The 18,889-nt window shown below is 36.9% G+C and overlaps 1 protein-coding gene across 1 annotated transcript in view; it reads left to right on the top strand.

Annotated features, from left to right (window-relative positions):
• OCA2 (OCA2 melanosomal transmembrane protein) overlaps positions 1–18,889 on the top strand; it is a 496,949-nt gene that overhangs the window by 269,059 nt on the left and 209,001 nt on the right. The window lies entirely within an intron of this gene.

Below are 18,889 nucleotides of genomic sequence, written 5' to 3'. Positions count from 1 at the left end.
GCTTTGCTTTTGGTAGTTTATATGTTTCTAGAAATTGATCCTTTTCTTCCAGGTTGTACAATAGGTTGGTATATAGATTTTCACAGTATTCTCCTGTAATTGTATTTCTGTGGTGTTGGTTGTTATTTCTGCTCTCTCTTTTGTGATTTTATTTTATTTTTTAAAGTTTATTTATTTTTGACAGAGAGAGAGAGAGAGAGAGAGAGAGAGAGAGCATGAGTGGGGGAGGGGCAGAGAGAGGGAGACACAGAATTTGAAGCAGACTCTAGGCTCTGAGCTGTCAGCACAGAGCCCGATGCGGGGCTTGAACTCATGGACCACGAGATCATGACCTGAGCTGAAGTTGGATGCTCAATCGACTGAGCCACCCAGGCACCCCTGTGATTTTATTTAAGTAGTGTCTTTCTCTTTTCTTTTTGATACGTCTGACTAGTTGCTTATCAATGTTATTAATTTTTCAAAGTACCAGCTCCTGGTTTCCTCGATCTGTTCTGTTGTTTTTTAGTTTCTATATTATTTATTTCTGCTGTCATCTTCATTATTTCCTTCCTTCTTCTGGCTTTATGCTTTATTCATTGTGGTGTTTTATCTCCTTTGGCTCCTAAGGCTAAGTTTTATATGTGGGATTTTTCTTTCTTTTTGAGGTAGGCCTGTATTGCTATATATTTCCCTCTAAGGAGCGCTTTTGCTGCATTCCAAAGGTTTTGGACCTTTGTGTTTTCATTTTCACGTTTTTAGGTATTTTTAAAAATTTCTTTAATTTCCTGATTGACCCATTTATGGCTTAGTAGCATGTTATTTAACCTCCCTGTATTTGTACTGTTTCCAATTTTTTTTTCTTGTGGTTTACTTCTAGTTTCATAATGTTTTGTTTAGAAATGATGCACGGTATGATTTCCATCTTTTTGTCTTTTTTTGAGGCCTGATTTGTGACCTAATATGTGATCTATTTTGGAGAATGTTCCATGTGCACTTGAAAAGAATATGTATTCTGCTGTTTTAGGATGGAGTGTTTGGAATATATTTGTTAAATCTATCTGGTCAAGTATGTCATTCAAAGTCATTATTTCCTTGTTTAGTTTCTGTTTAGGCTATCTGTTCATTGATGTAAGTGGAATGTTAAGGTACTCTGCTATTGTTACATAAATATAAATTAATTCCTTTTTGTTTTTACTTATTGTTTTATATATTTGGGTTCCTTCATGTTGGGTGCATAAATATTTTCAGGATTGTTATATCTTCTTTTGGATTATCCCATTTATGAATATATAGTGCCCTTCTTTGTCTTTTTTTTTCCTCTTTTTACAGTCTTTGGTTGAAAATCTAGTTAGTCCAATATTTGTATTGCTACTCTGGCTTACTTTTGATGTCCATTTGCATGAAAAATATTTCTCCATCTCCTCACTTTCAATCTGCAGGTGTCTTTAGATCTAAAATGTGTCTTTTAGGCAGCATATTGATAGGTCTTATTTTTTGTCCATTTTGACACCCTATGTATTTTTTATTGGAGCACTTAGACCATTTATATTCAAAGTGATTATTGATATATATGTATTTAAAAATTTTTTTAACGTTTTATTTATTTTTGAGACAGGGAGAGACAGAGCATGAACGGGGGAGGGTCAGAGAGAGAAGGAGACACAGAATCTGAAACAGGCTCCAGGTTCTGAGCAGTCAGCACAGAGCCCGACACAGGGCTCAAACTCACAGACAGTGAGATCGTGACCTGAGCTGAAGTCGGACGCTCAACCGACTGAGCCACCCAGGCGCCCCAATATATATGTATTTATTGCCATTTCATTACTTGTTTTGTCATTGTTTCTGGAGGTTTTCTCTGTTACTTTCTTTTCTTTGTCACTTTTGGTGTCTTCTTTCCACTGAAAGTATTCCCTTTAATATTTATTGCAGGGCTGGTCAGTGGTCACAAAATCCTTTAGTTTTTGTTTGGTTGGAAAACTCTCTCCTTGTGTTCTGAATGATAGCCTTACTAGGCAGAGTATTCCTTGGTGTAAATTTTTCCCATTAAGAACATGGAATGTATAATGCCACATGGATTGCCAAATTTGTCTTGAGAAATCTCCAAGTAGCATTATGGTTTTCCCTTGTAATTTAAGGACTTCTTTTGTCTTGCTGCTTTTCAGATTTTTTTCTTTATCACTATATTTTGAAAATTTAATTACAATGTGTCTTAGTGTTGGCTTGCTTTTATTAATTTTTTGGGTGTTTTCTGTGCCTTCTGGATCTGGATGTCTGTTTTGTTTCCCAGATGAGGGAAATTTTAGCTATGATTTCCTCAAATAAATTTTCTGCTCCCTTTTCTCTCTTTGTCTCTGGGACTCCTACAGTATGAATATTATTAGGTTTCATGGCATCATTGAGTTCCCTAAGTCTGTTCTCATGTTGCATATTCTTCGTTCTCTCTTTTGTTAAGCTTCATTAATCTCCATTACTTTGTCTTCCTGGTTAATTATTAATTCCTCTGCTTCTTGCAGTCTGATGTTCATTGCATCAAGCCTGTTTCCAATCTCATTTATTGCCCTCTCCATCTCTGATTTATTCTTTTTAAACTATTTATATCTGTGGTAAGGGTCTCACTGATGTCTTCTATTATTTTCTTGAGCTTGTCCTTGTCCCCACTGATATCCACAACAGAGTCCTCTGAAATCACCGTCTAGGTCTTAGATGAATTCCAGACTCTGCATTGTGAAGTTTTTCCATATTTCAAGGACATCTAAAGTATCTCTTTTGGGAAGACTTCCCAACCTTTTAAGTTCCAATATAGTGAAGTATCCCTCCTCTCTGATCCCAAGTCTCCAGGCACATAGCAGTGCTCCATTTCTGACTTCCTGGTATCTCCCTGAAAGATCACACCTGCCTGGTGGGCAGGGCCTTTGCCTCACCTGCCTGTTCTCCATCAGTGGGCCCTGTGCTTGGTATCCTGGGGTTCTGGTGGGTGGATATTGACTTATGGGAACATGCACAATGACCTTGACACCTGGTGTTTCCTGATGTGGCTGTAGGAGGAAGGTATGTCCCACAAAGACTCAGAATCTCAGGAAAATTAGGGCCTATAAAAAGTTAAGAAATAGCAGAACTAAAACCAATAATCACCAAAGTAGTAATTAGTAGAAATTTCTTGTGTATTTGGGCAGCATCCAGTCCTGAGGGAGAGGGCTCTCTCTTCTCTGGTCATCCAAGGTGGTCGCCTCCCATTTTAGGGCCCCTCCTAGGTTCAGGGGCTATGTCTCACTTATGCTGGCTAAGCACATTTAAAGTACTGGGTATTGGGTGTGGTGTCAGCTTGGGCTTATATCATCCTTGGAACATAAATCGTTGTCTAGGCTGTAGTCTTTGCAATAGGTAGAAGAAGAGACAGAGTATGCATATTTACCTATGGCTACTCATATAACTTCTGCTGCCTTCAAGAAACAAGAATAAAGGATGCTGGGATGAAATCGTAAGGTAGTAATGATAATGTCCTTAGAAAAAGTTACTTAAATTAAATACACTTACAAAGAAGCAGTGATGTTTCAGGGACTAGGGAATTATTGCATTTGTTGAGTAGACTCAGTTGGTAATAAATGTCAAACTCTTGGGAAGTCTAATGGATGGATGCTAACTCCAGGTACAATTGGATCAAGGGATCAAAAGATATCATCAGGACTGTGGCATTATCCTTCCCCCCAATGTCAGGACTCTGCTCAGCTTTATTTCCAAGCATGTTCTTCCCAGGATGGTCTGGAGAAGCCCAGCCCATAGTTTAGTATCTCAGAAAGAGACACCTGCTCCCAGTATGTGATCCACCTCCTAGGCCTTTGATGTTAAATTCACTGGGAAAGAGGCTGTCTGTGATAGGTGGTAGGAGGAGGTAGCCCTAGGTACACAGTTTATAGGGAGCAAGGACGGCTGACTTCCAAAGGGAGGAACTGACTTTTTTTTTGAAAATGAATGTGTATGAGTGTGTGTGTCAGCTTGGCCTGGCAAAAAACATTCAACCTAGAAACATTCTGATTTGATGCCTCAGTGCCTGCTCAGGGTGTCCACCGCACTGCTGTGTTAAGACCTTACCCACAGGATCCTGGCTTTTCCTACTGTCAGGATGCCCTTCCTGTACTTCGGCTTAAGGTCACTTCTCCAGGTCCTTCCTCAATCACCAAATTCATAGTCTATTTTCTTGATGGCTCTTTATACCAGTTATTGTTTGTGTGAGGTCTGACTCCACAGGGATGGATGGTAAATGCCAGGAGTATGCCCATGTGCCCTTGGAGCCCAGACACGGTATGTGCTTAGGGATGTTTGAGGAGTGAAAGATTTACTCTAAGCTTGGTGGTTTCTTCTGTTCACAGATTTTTCTTAGATATTTTTGATGTCACTGAGGCAAACTAAGAACTAGATTTCTTAAACTCAGCAATTTATACTTCAATTTAGGGAAAAGAAATGCATTTAAAAAGTAAATTTAGGGGCGCCTGGGTGGCTCAGTCGGTTGAGCGTCCGACTTCGGCTCAGGTCATGATCTCGCGATCCGTGAGTTCCAGCCCTGCGTCGGGCTCTGTGCTGACAGTTCAGAGCCTGGAGCCTGTTTCAGATTCTGTGTCTCCCTCTCTCTCTGACCCTCCTCCGTCCATGCTCTGCTTCTCTATGTCTCAACAAATAAAATAAACGTTAAAAAATTTTTAAAAAAAGTAAATTTAGTCAATTTATAATTATGGCCTCAATAAGCTCCATTTAAGTATAATATACCAAGTATGCTAATTTGTTACATAAATCAAGTCATAGATACATTTTAATGTTCCTAGAGTTATGAAATCATCTAAGCTTCATAAAAAGAAGACATTTGATCTATTTTGATTTTCCTTGGAAGTCCCTATTTGTCAAAGAATAGTAAAAGAGTTTTTATTTCATGATTTCAAAGTTTGCCAATGTTATATAGCTGGAAGAACTCAGAGGGGTTCTCATGCTTTCCAAAGTTGTGCATCTGTGTTGCCAAGACTCTACTGGGTCTCACAGATCATAGAAATTCCATTGCAGGGAACATGAGAGCTTAATTGAATCTTTTCATTTTATGAATAAAATTTAGATACCAGACACATCAAATAGCACTCCCTGGGACCCCTCCAGGCACAGTGGCTCTCAGTGGGCAGCTCCAGACAGATTTTTGCCCCTCCTATACCCCTCAGTCATTGGGCAGAACTCACTGTAAGTCTTGTGTCCTCAGCCTCACGAGGCTGCCAGTGCCACCCCAAGGTAGAAGGTTTGAGTGGACTAAACAACCACATTCAGCTTCTGCACTGGGTTTTATATCCAGGATTTGTATGTTCATTTGGGAGGAACCTGTACGACCGTTTGCAGTTTCTCTTAGGGGACTGTTTACAGAGCACAACTTTTCTGGTCCCAAAGCCAACTTAACTTTAGCAAGTCCCCAGTTCCCTTTGGGTGAGGGAAACATGTCCTGGTATTCTATTCCTCCCACTGCTCCAAATCTGAAATATTGTCTAGTCTGGTGGTTGTGGTGCTGACTTTGGTCTAAATGCAGTGTCCAAGCTGTCCCACCCTTGGCTGAGCTTTAGGTGAGTGTTCCTTCCACCTCCCTGCTTTCTGTGGGCACTCCTCTTCTTTTCTTCTCTTGGCCAAATGCTAGATTGGTATTCCTCTGTATAAACAAGGTGCCAAGGCAGTAGACTTTCTTTGCAGCATTGAGTGGGGCCCAAATGGTTTCTCCTTAGCCTCCCTCTCCTTTCAATGGTGCATCCAGTAGAGGGACTTGTCATCACCCCAGAATGTAAACTTGGAGTTGAGTTCTAGTGAGCCTGCAAGAGGACCTTATCTTCAAAGGTCCAAATCCTACAAGGCAGTGGTTATTGATTTTTGCTGTTAGCAAGACATATGTGTGTCATAGACCTAATCCATTATAGCTGAGTTTCTCTGCCAAATAAATGATTGGATTTTTAAAATTTAATTACTTAGCCTTATATTGCTTTCCTTTCTCCTATAATAATTTCTGTATGTTATCAACAATGGGTTTGCAGAAGGAATTATGTGTACTAAAATTTGGTTTTAGACATTATTGACAATTAAGTAACATAGATTGTAAATGTATGCTCTAATTATGATTTTCTTTTGCATCTTGTTAAATTATGAGATACTTATGTGGACAGTGAACTATTTTACATTACTTTAAGATTATTGCCATTAAAATGATTTCAAAATGAAAAATGCAACTTTTAAAATCTCCTGAGAAGATTACTTAATGTTGGATATACAGGTTTACTTGTTCATTTTTTAAAAATTGTTTATTAACTTTCAGTTGTACATGTTGTTCTCACAGTGGCATGTGTGTGGCCTGTTGAAATCCCAGCCAAGCAAGATAAAACTTTCCCTATTTCCTCATCTACCTGCTGTGTTTGATTCTCTTGGAGAGTCATCTTTGCTAGGGCCTTAACTTCTATACATAGAACAAAAAATATGATTATGAAAATGCTTTCCTTAAGTGTTTAAAACACTCAGTAGTTTTTTTAACTCAAATTTCATAATTTTAACTTTATCAAAAAGGGTACTGCTCAAACTTATTAAAATTAGAAAATTTAGTTAAAAAGGAAAAAATACCTTCGCCTTAAGCACCATTGAGAACCATCAGTATTTTACTATATAGCCTATTTTATCTATGTTTAGTTTTAAAACAAAATTAGAATCATTTAAAAATAAATTTAGAATCATTAAAAAAAATTTTTTTACATTTATTTATTTTTGAGAAACAGAGTGAGACAAAGCATGAGTGGGGGAGGGGCAGAGAGAGGAGACACAGAATCCGAAGCACGCTCCAGGCTCTGAGCAAGTGGTCAGCACAGAGCCTGATGCCGGACTTGAACCCACCAACTGTGAGATGATGACCTGAGCCGAAGTCGGACGCTCAACAGACTGAGCCACCCAGGCACTCCTAAATTTAGAATCATTTTATGCATAACTTAAAAAGTCCCACATCGCAATTATACATATTCTTTAATAACCTCTTCTAAACTCTTTACAAGGTAAATGTATTGCTATATCATTTAAAGAATATACAATGTTACAATGTATGACTATGCTATACTCAGATTCCCCGTTAAGTTGGTATTTTGATTATTTCTACTTTTTTTCCCCACCTGAAACAGCTCTGTAAAGAGCATTTTTGAGGACTGGGTGACTCTTTTTGACTCCCCTTACTAGGCAGGGTCTCAGCAAGAAACTATGTACTTGAAGGTCAAGGGTTTGGGAAAAGAACAGGTGTGTTGAAGTTCTGCACTGGATAAGAAAAAAAGTCATGACTGTATGGCCCAAAGGGGTAAGGGGAGAGCTGGGAGCTGCAGCTCTGGAGAAGACTGCTGAACCCTGGATTATAGCAGATTGCAGTGGGCCAGGAAGAGCCAGGAGATTAAATACCCTCACCCTGTTCCTCCCACCTGTCAAATTCTGCCAGTGTGTTCCATTAGCCAGACCCACACAACACCAGAAAATAGGAGAGATTGACTGAGTACAGCTTCTAGGAGCACAGAGCCACACAGCTTCCAGGAGCACAGAGCCAAAAAAAAAAAAGGCTGAAAGCAGGATGGGGGCAAATGTGGGCTGTCACAGTTCAATCCTCCACTTGTGCCTGTTATTTTTATCCTACTCCAGGAGAAAATCACCCAACCCCAATACAAGAGTTGCATAATATCCCATCATCTGTGTAGTGTGGGGTGTAATGCTGATTCAGTTATACCTGAAACCTAATTTTTAGCTACTCTAGTGCTCTTCATATATGGCAATGGAGAATAAAGGGCAGGAGTGGGAGAAGAAGCAGTGAAATACCATAACACATATCTGCTTCAGTCCCAGCTTCTATAGCTGACATGAAGTCTGGATTGTTAACCAACTTCCTTTTCTAACATCTTTGCCTTACCCTGCCACCATTTCAGCTACGTGGATTTTATTCATTGTTGGAGGTGACCCAAACCTTCATTCCAATAGGATCTGAGTCCTTGGTTGTCATGTCTTCACTGGAGTGCCTGGGTGTCCATGGATTAGGATTGACAGAATGCAAGGAAGCATGTAGGTGAATGCCCCATTTCTGGACGGTTCTCCTCTGGACAGTTCTCTATGAAGGAAAAGAAACCCAGCTCCCTCTGATAATTGGGATTGGTCATCCTGGATAGTAGAGGGACTACTCTTGTCTGCTTAATGCTTATAGAATATGAGCCCAAAAGGTCATGGGACGCTCTCCATTTCCAACATAACAGCACCTTCATTATGCTCCCTGTTAGTTACATTGGCTAAGCTCAATATTATAGAGACAATGAATTCATTGACTAGGTTATGGAGTATGGTAGCAAGAGGGTCCCTCCCATCTCTACCCTTTGGTTCTTGCACTCATGCTTTCTAGTGGGTATGCAGGATATAGGGACATATATATTATTCATTTGTTTAAAGCATATACTGCATGATGTAGGATGTCACCCCAACTTTGCAGAGTTTGGGGTTGCAGCGGGTAGCGCAGCTAAACCTTGAGCAGACGACCAGTGTACCTGAGTAATGGATTCTGGTGTAACACTCTTCATTTGCTGTAATAGGAGTTACTTATCAAAGGAACTGGGTGAGAAACCAACATTGGAGAGAAAATTCTGTAGTCAGTAAATAATGGGGCTGGTTGAAGCCTTGCAGGAAGGGAGGGGAAATTTTTATCTGTATTGATTTTCAAGCTAATCACAAACTAAACAGCAGTGATTGATTCTCTTGCAGTTGTGGATACCAGAAGTCTGAACTCAGTGTCGGCAAGAGTTTTCAGAGGAAGTATAAACTCAGGGTTTTACTTCTAGAGGCTTCAGAGGAAAATCATATGATTTTTCTTAACTTATTAATATGATTACATTTTAGATTTTAGATATATTTTCAAATTTTAAACCAGTCACATACTTGGAAGAAATCCTACTCGGTTATGGTGTATAATTTTTCACACATTTGTGAGTTCAATTTGGTAACATTTTGTTGAGGATTTTTGGGTCTAAGGTTATGAGATACATTGATATGTAGTTTTATTTTTTATACTATCTTTGTCTCATTTGGGCTTCATAAAATGAGTTGGGAAAGCTTTCCTCTTTTTTTTTTTTTAATGTTTATTTACTTTTGAGAGAGGGAGAGACAGAGAGCCATTGGGGGAAAGGCAGAGAGGGAGGGAGACACAGAATCTGAAGCTGGATCCAGGCTCTGAGCTGTCAGCACAGAGCCCAACGCGGAGCTTAAACTCATGAACCATTAGCTCATGACCTGAGCTGAAGTCTAACGTTTAATTGACTGAGCCCAGGTGCCCCAAGGCTCTCCTCTTATTTTATTTTCTGGAAAAGCTTGTATAGAATTGGTGCTAAGTCTTCCTTAAGAAGACTTATGGTGTGGTGGAATTCTCCAGTGAAGCCGTCTGAGCTTGGAGATTTTTTTTTTTGAGATTTTAAATTATGAAGTTGACTTTTTTAAAGGTTAAAGAGATATTAAGATTATATATTGTATCTAAGTTAAGTTTTGATATTTTGTGTTTCATGAGGAATTGGTTCATTTCTTCTTTGTTATTGAATTTGTGGACATAAAGTTGTTGATAGTATTCTTTTACTATTTTTTTAAATGGGTGTAATATCTGTAGCAAAACTCTATATTTATCTCCTGATATGGGTGATTTGTATATATTTATTTGTATATTTGTCAGTCTTGTTTTAAGTTTGTCAATTTTATTGATTTTTCCTGAAGAAAGACTTCCCCTCCCTACTACTGTTTTTCTCTGTTGTGTTCCTATTAAATTTTATTGATTTTTGCTCTGATCTTTATTATTTCCTCCTTTCTGCTTCAATTGCCTGTCTTTTGCTCCTTTTTACTAGTTTTTCTGAAGTAGGAATTTAGATTATTTATTTTAAAGTTTTCCTCCTTTCCAATGTTAACATTTAGTGCTACAAGATTTCCTCTCAGTTCTACTTTAACAGTATCCTATGTATTTTCATATGTGGTGTTTTTATTACCATTTGTCTCTATGTATTTTAAACTTTACTTTGAGGCTTCTTCATTGACCCATTAATTATTTAGAAGTGTGTTCTTTAGTCTTCATATGTTTTAGAGATCTTTCTATTGTCTGTCTGTTACTGATTTCTATTTTATTCCATCATGATGGTTGGAGAACATACTCTGAATAATTTCCATTCTCTTACATTTGTTGAAATTTGTTTTATGACCCAGAATATAGTCTCATGGCAAATCTTCTATGAGAACTTGAAAAAAAAAGATGTATTCTATTATTGGGTGGAATGTTCTATATATGTGAATAAAATCTTTTTGGTCCAGTGTTGTTCAGTTTTTCTATACCTTCAATGATTTTTATATCTAGTAGTTCTATAATATGCAGAGAGGGGGTTGTTGAATTCCCAACTATACACATGGACTTGTCTATTTTTTTTCTTTTAGCTCTACCAGTTTTTTTTTGTTGTTGCTGTTTTATTGTTATCTGTGTACACATTTAGGATTGTCATGTCTTCCCAGTGCAGTGATACATTTATCATTATTTAATGACCTTCTTGGTCTCTACTAATTTCCTTTGTTCTTAAGTCTAGTTGCTATTAATATAATTACTTAAATTTTTGTGTGAGATATATCTTTTCCTGTCATTCTTTAAATCTTCCCATATTATTTACTTAGAAATGAGTTTCTTGCAAGTAGTATGTGGTTGGGTTATTTTTAAAATCTACTTAAATCAAGACTTAAAACTGCCACTTAGATTATTTATTTTCTGTTTCTAGTTTTTGTGTTTCTCTTTCTTTGATTTCCTTAAACTGTTTTGGGTTATATCTTGATTTATTTATAGTATATTTGAGTATGTCTCTTCGTATGGTTTTTGAGTGGTTGTTCTGAGGATTTCAATATACATCTGTGACTTATTGGAACTTGCTGGTATTATCATTTACCATTTTGAATAAAGTGTGAAAACCTCATTTCCATTGAGATTCCTTTAACCTACCCCATGTGTTTAAATACCATTATCTTGAGTATCAGATAATATTATAATTTTTGTTTTAATTATAAAATGTGATTTATAAAACTCATGAGGAAAAGTATATTGTATGCGCATATATTTCTACTCTTTATGTTGTTCTCTTTCTTTCCTGATACCGCAGAGTAATTTTTTAAATAATTTACTTTGTGTTTGAAAAGCTTCTTTTAGGCAGTATTTAATGGTATGTCTAGTAAATTCTTTTAGTTTTTCTCATTTGAAAGTGTCATTATTTCCTTTTCATTCCTGAAGAATAGTTTCACTGGATATAGAATGTATAATTGACAGTTATTTTCTTTAATCCCTTGAAAATTTTCTACCATTAAAGTTGATGTTCCCTTATAGGTAATATATAGAATTGTCTGGGTGCTTTCAGTATTTTTTTTTTGTCTTTAGTTTTTAGAAGTTTATGATGTGCCTTGGTGTGGATCTCTTTGCCAAATTTGGGGAAATTTCAGCCTTATTTCATAAAGTACTTTTTCCACTCTATGCTCATTCTCTCCTTGCACTCCAATGACATGAATATTAGAACTCCCTGAATCTTTCTTCTGTCATCTCCACTTTATCTTGAGCCCATACTAAGAATTTTTAAAAATATTTATGTTACTGTATTTTTTTTTAGTTTTATAATTTCCATTTTGTCCCTTGAAAAAACCCCTCTATTTCTTCATTCTGGTTTTCTATTTAAAAAAAAATCAAGAGAATTTGTAATTGATTATTGGGACATTATATACTGACTGCTTTAAAATCCTTTTTAAATATTCCAACATCTGATTTATCTCCGTGTTGTTATCAACTGATTGTCCTTTGTCATTCAAGCTATGTTTATTTGTTTGTTTCTGATACGACAGCTAAATTTTGGTTGTATCTTGGGTATTGTATCCATTATCTTAGGGTACTCTGAGTCAACCCTAAATCTTTTATTTCAGCAGGCAGTCATCCTGTTTTAAGTTTAGCCCTCAGGTTCTGGCCTGTGGTCTATGGTTCCAATGACAGTTTAATTTTCAGAAACCTTGTAGTGCTACTTTGATCTATTTATTTGGTGCACTGGGGTTCCCCCTCATCCCTGCTGGTGTTTCCTGAGAGGGTGGAAGGGATTTCCCCAGGTTGGGCTGCCTGGTTTCTCTTTGTTGGGGAAGAGGAATCTTGGGCCTAGAGGAATGAAGAGGCCTCCCAAGTGGGTGTTCATTATAATGGGATCCCCCTTCCTGTGGGAGCCTCAGAACATTTCTTGAGCCATGCAGTGTGACAGGATACCTCTACCAGTGTCCCATAGCTATCCTAGATATTTATTGGCAGGGAAGAGGGTCTCAGGCCTGGTATTAAAGAGGACTGAGATCCCCCATCTGTGTTGTAGTGGCATCTTTCTGCAGGATCTGCATGCCTACCAGGTATTTCTCAGCAGAGGAGGAACAACTTCCCTGGCCACCTTTGTTGGCAGGCTCTATTGATCTTCCTTGCCAGGGGAACCATAATCACCTGGTATTGTCAGAGGGATCCCATTCCATCCAGGGGAGGAACAAGCCCACTTGACTCCCTTTTCTTGCTATGTTGGGGGGGGGAGGGTCAAAGAATGTTGGTTTTGGGAGATGGATGATACCCTGGTGCTGATTGTTCTTCCTGTCATGTCCTGATACCCTAGTGCTGATCATTCTTCCTGTCCTGAAAGCAAAGCAGTTTGTTTTTCCTATTACCACCTGTAAGAATTCTCCTTTGGTCGTCTCTTGATTTATTTCCATGATTTATAGTTGTGCTTAATAGAGATGAGCAGTTAGAAAGAAGTAGATGACCAGGTAGAAAGAATATCATTCTGTTTTGTATGGAAGTCTCCTGAAATTGCTCATTTATTTATTTTTAATCTCTGTCATTTTGTTTTTAGTTGGTTTCCAGTAAAGAACATACATTTGGATCTAATTTTAAACTACTCACTGTTATGTCCTGTATTTGATATTTGTTATATTTCCTTGGTATTTCCTTTTCCCATTTATTGATGAAGTATATTGTTAAAATTTCTTTGTGTCTATTTTACCAAGTGTTTTGAAGCTATAGACAATATTTGTATTCTCTTAGTTATTGGCTTAAACATTAAAAAGAAATAATTAAACCTATCTTTATAATCATAAGAATAAAACAAGAAGTGGATGTTTTAGGGATTTGAGAGACATTAATTAGGTTTATTGACTTCTCAGGTAGTAGGTTTTAGTTTGAGAATCTTGAAGGAGACACTGTTTCCACTTTTGCCCTGTGGTATTGAAAAGTTAGCCTTCAAATTCTTCTTGGATCTTTCTGGGAACACTTTTGAGCAGGATATACCCTTCTGTACTGCTGCAAACACTATTCATTTTCTTAGAATGTTTGTCAAAAACAATAATATTTGGAGTTTTCATAGCAGTGTTTTGTCCTCGTTGCACTTGGAATATAATCCAGAGCCTCAACCACAGCTTATTAAACATGAATGGTCAGGCTGTAGCTGCCACTTACACATTATTTTCCATCATACATTCACTTGTTCACTGAACCCAGACCCAATCGCCTTCTTGTTAGGTGAATGTGTATTTCTACTTGTCACTTCTACCTGGGTGCTCCACCTAAGCAGGCTGCTAGCTGCCTAACAGTGCTTGGCACATATCAAGCACTCAATAAATATTTGTCAAACCAATAATGGAATGAATGAGACTAGGCAATGTGAAATATTGCTTTATGAGGATTTTGCATTTATAAGTCAAACCACATGTCTGTAGATATAACAGTCATTCACAGTAATTGTCACAGGTGCTATGCTATGTGGAGTGGTTCTCAGATGGATTAATCTAAGAAAGCTTCTTGTGAAGCTATTTTTATCAGAATCTTAAAATGAGAAGAAAGAGAAAATATTTGCTATTTTTAGGCCATATTAGAAAGCTTTGGTGATTTCCTGGTTCCTAAGCGATGAGTTATCCTTGCAAGCACATTTATGCTTTGTGTCCGTTTCCTTCTTTGGATGTACAGGATGTTTGGAAAGTCTTCGCATGCATCTACATTTATTTGTGTCTTTGTCAATGGGACATCTTTAGCTATGCCAAGACTCTGTCACTGAAAATAATAATAGTGCTAATAATAAGTGGGAAAAAAGCTCTAATTTGTAGGTTTAATGTAATAATTTTATGTTAATAGTTAATAACTCATGCCAAGTTCCAAATCAGTTTTCACTGCAAGGCATTCCAAGTTCTCCTTGGCTATCCATCATTTTCTTGTATATAAGTTACTTTTTGAAATAAATTACATTTATTTATAAACCCTGAAGTTTATAACATAAAAGTCATACGTTCCTTAAAAACAGAGAAGGAGGAAAACCATAAGAGACTCTTAAATACAGAGAACAAAGTAGGAGTTTCTGGAGGGGAGGTGGGTGGGGGGATGGGCTAAATGGATGATGAGCATTAAGGAGGGCACTTGTTGGGATGAGCACTGGGTGTTATATGTAAGTGATAAATCACTGGATTCTTCTCCTGAAACCAATGCTACACTGTATATCAATTAGCTTGAATTTAAATGCATAAATTTAGAATAAAAAAAATCATATGTTCCTTATATTCTCAACTGTCTTAAGAAATGTTAAGATCAAATGAGAAGTAATAATGTGAATGAGTAAAAGAATTTTCATTCACTGGAAAAATTAATTTTGAGGGGTGCTGGCAGAGAGCACAGTTGCTTACACCTAAGGGGCAGAGAGTGACTACCAATATATTCAGATTACAAGTTCAAAAATACCAATGGCTCATTCTTGCCTTGGGGAAAAATAACAAATATAGAAACCACCCCCTTAAAAAATAAAACTAAGCAAATGAAAACGCAACACTATTACTACCTAAAACACTCAATAAAATTTTTTTATTTAATCTTATTCCTTTAATTTAGTATTTTTCAATAATTATTCAAATCTCTTTTAATATGTCTCTTCCATGGAATATAAAAATAAGATTAGTTTTTAAATTATAAATGCCTTTAATGGATCTTTAATTCCAGTGTGAGGGAACAACATAAGAAGTTTGTTTATTTATTTATTTATTTATTTTTAAATGTTTATTTATTTTGTGAGAGAGAGAGCATATGAGCAGGTAAGGGGAAGAGTGGAGAAAGAGAGAGAACAAGCAGTAGAAGGGCAGAGAAAGGGGGAGAGAGAATTCTAAGCAGGCTCCATCCTAATGGCATGGGCCTTATGTAGGGCTTGATCTCACAAACAATGAGATCATGACCTAAGCTGAAATCAAGAGTCAGATGCTTAACTGACTAAGCTACCCAGGCTCCCCAGAAAAAGTTTATTTTTAGATAATGAGAGTGGTCATCTAGCTTTACTGCTAGGCACCTGAACAGGAGGGTCATTTAAGTGGTGCTTTCTCTTATAGCTGAGTCTATAAAGAAGTGCTATCTTATAAATAAAATTGTTAGTGAGTTCACTGGGAGGATACATACATAATTCTGGGGAAAATGGACATACAGGCATTTTCATTTTTGGATATTTGTAGCAAAAAGGATTTATAATGAGCTCTTTCTCGGTTTCAGTAATCTGTTTCTAACCTAGCTATGACATTCTCTAAAAATAGTGCTGTAATTTAAGTTCAGTTAAAATAATTCCCATTTAATGTATTCCAAATGTTTGTGAAAATAGCTGAATGTGTCAGCTGTTAAACATATCAGAACTTTCAAATATATTTTACAGGTTTCCAAATTTAGGGTGTTTGTTTTTCTTTTTTTCGATGAGGTTAGATTTTGATGGAGATGATTTTAAAATAAGATGAGATATCATGAAAAGGGAAAACCAGCAGGGAAAGGTAGATCAGAGGGCATCTGAGAAAAAGACTCCAAAGAGCACATGGTTTTCTATTTGACCTCTTGAATATTGACAGACTTGTGCTTCCACCTTGGTACAATTGATGGTCATGGGACTATCAAACATTTCCTTTCAAATTCTGGCAGGATTCAGGTTGATTTGCATCCTTATCACTTTATTCAGAGTTGCTGTGTGACTCATGCTGTCCTTCCTAGCTCAGCAGTGGGCTCCAGGGTGGACACAGGGTCTAGCTATGCCCCTGCCCAGGTACCAGGGTATAATGGGTATGTAGATCAATTAGAGAGGATTTGGAAGAGGAGAAATAGCACATTTAATCTATTTTTAAATCTAAAAGTTAGCTGAAGGAAGAGTATTTTAACTGAGTTACATAATAAGAAAGAATATTGTATTCTAATTCTTTGGGGGTACAAACCTATTAAAGGTTATTCCTCTCTCTGATTACAACTGAAACGCTGGAAAAAATATAAAAACCAAGTATTGATGGACTCTGAACAATAGACAAAACCAGGTGAATTGTGGAAGGGAGTTAATACTTGGAAAAGTGACCCCCTTGGGGTGATTTTCCTATTTTTCTGCCTCCTAGATTTCCCTCCAGGACAGGAAGGCCTTAGTCATGGCATGGCATGGTGGCATAAATTCCTAGCCATAGTATCTGCATCTTTCCACCCAGAGGAGCCAGGGAAAGTAGTACCTGTGGGCTGGGAATCAGGGAATCTCAGAAGAGAGAGCCAGGGAATTCCACACCCCCAATCCCATGCATGAACATGTACAGTTCTGAACAATGCATGTGTGATACAGACCCAAAACAGCCTAGTGTAGGCCTAGAGGACTATCTGAGATTACAACCATTCATACAAGTCTCTAACAATTCAATGACATATATGCTGTACAGGCACAAATCAACATAGCAAGGTTTAAAGGACTCAGCTGAAACTTGAACCATCTACATGAGTCTACAAGTGCTGAACTCTGCATATGTGAGAGAGACCAAAATTATCATGGAAAATATGAATTTGAACCACTACCCCTGGAAAGTGAGACAGAAATTGTGTTCTGAACCTAACTTCTAACAGAAAAGAAAAAAGGCAAGAAAGAAAAGGACGATGTCCAGAAGATTATAACAGGACCCAGAATCTGCATATCTTATCTTTGACAATATCCAGGAGATGATGCTAAAGTACTCAAAATACAAAGAATGAGGAAAATGCAATAAATTCTCAGGAAAAAAGGCAATAAATAGATTTTAATCCAGACATGATCCAGATGTTGAAATGACCAAAGAATTTGAAGTAGCTATTACAACATACTTAATGAGGTAAAGAAAAATGAATTTGAAATGAATGAAAGATAGGAATCATTAAGAGAGTAACAGAAATTATAAAATAGAAGCAAACACAAAGGTCAGAATTTAAAAATATAATACTTCATTAAAAAAAGTCTTGGGTTCAGTAACAATGAATATGACCAAAGAAAAGGTCAGTGAATTGAAAATAGAACACTATATATTATCCAGTCTGAAGGGCTTGGTAAAGTATTACATATTTATTTCATTTGCCATTTATAAAGTTCTTATTAGATATTTGTATTTGACTTTCTTTTTTTCAATTAAGAGATCAGTTACTTTGAACTGAGTTATTAGATATAATGTTTAAGTATTTTGAAGATTTTCCTTTATGTTGTCTTACACTCTATACCATGGACCTTGATATTTGGGATAATTATATGGCACTAAATATATAAATAGATAGTTGTTTATAGGCACACATCAAGGTGTGCACATAATACTGTGTATGTGTATGTATGTATGTTTGTATGTATGTATACACACATATATAACCATCTGTATTTGATATCTAGCAAGAAGTTTTAATCTGGCTTAGACCTCTGACTTTTCCTTTAGTTAGTAGTATAGAATGAAATAAAGGATGTGACTACATTTAACTGTGTTTTTCAAATTAAAAAAATGTTTTATTTATGGATTATTATAAATCAGTGATTCTTATCAGGGGGTGATTTTGTGACAACACTGGCACTGCCTGGAGATAGTTTTGGTTGTCATATTGGGGAGTGGAAGCCAGGGATGGTAAACATCCTACAATGCACAGTACAGCCCTATGACAAGGAATTATTTGGTGCCTAATGTCAACAATGCTGACTCATTTATGAACAGATTTATCTAAATAGATTTATCCTTATGATTTAGTTGATTTAATAGCACACTTGTCTTAAAATTGTGATTGAAAACCCAACATTTGGGTTCCACAACTTTAAAAGGAAGGCTAACAAACAACTCTACATATGGATGGGGAAGTTGTAAACTTGCGTTTAAACATGGTCAAGCTGATGTTTTCAATATTCATAGTCACTCAGCATGGTGACATCACAGTGAAAAAGCCACATTTGAGAAGTGCAAGGCAGCTGTGTCACACCCACATCTCGTTCCTTACAAGTGCTTCCTGTCTGGGATCCATTGTGGTCAGCAGTGCATCCCTTCCCTGGCTGTGGTGAAGGCAACAGCCTGAGCAGAATGCCTCCTGAGCTTACATCTCCTTCGTCTAATCTTTCCTGCTTGCACTCAATTTTCTCAATCTGTCTAGTACTGAGAAAATAGTTACATGCTTCAGTTAAATATATCTGTTCTTCCTTTCTTTGACAGTTATAAAAACCATGCATTTTCTTTGATTCTTCTGTGATGTTGAACTTCAAAAAGAAATTTGAAATGTAACTTACTTGAAAGACCTTCTATATGAGCAGCATTTCACTATGTACAATTGAACAGTGCTCCTATACACTGATACTAAAAAGATGCCATTCCATTCAAATTTAAATTTAATGTGGACAGTAACACAAATCAATGAAAATTCCTGCCTGTGGTATAGTGCATTCTTCTCAGTGAATCATCAGTGCTCGTATCTGATAGTAAATTATTTATAGACTGTGTATTTGAGTATAATCCTTTCTAAGAAACGAGAGCTAGGACCTGCCTTATGTTCACGTGTTTTCATTTTAAAGACATATTTAAA

This window comes from Panthera onca, chromosome B3, assembly GCF_046562875.1.
Source record: "Panthera onca isolate mPanOnc1 chromosome B3, mPanOnc1 haplotype 2, whole genome shotgun sequence".
Lineage (NCBI taxonomy): Eukaryota > Metazoa > Chordata > Mammalia > Carnivora > Felidae > Panthera > Panthera onca.
This window is presented reverse-complemented; position numbering and strand designations above follow the sequence as displayed.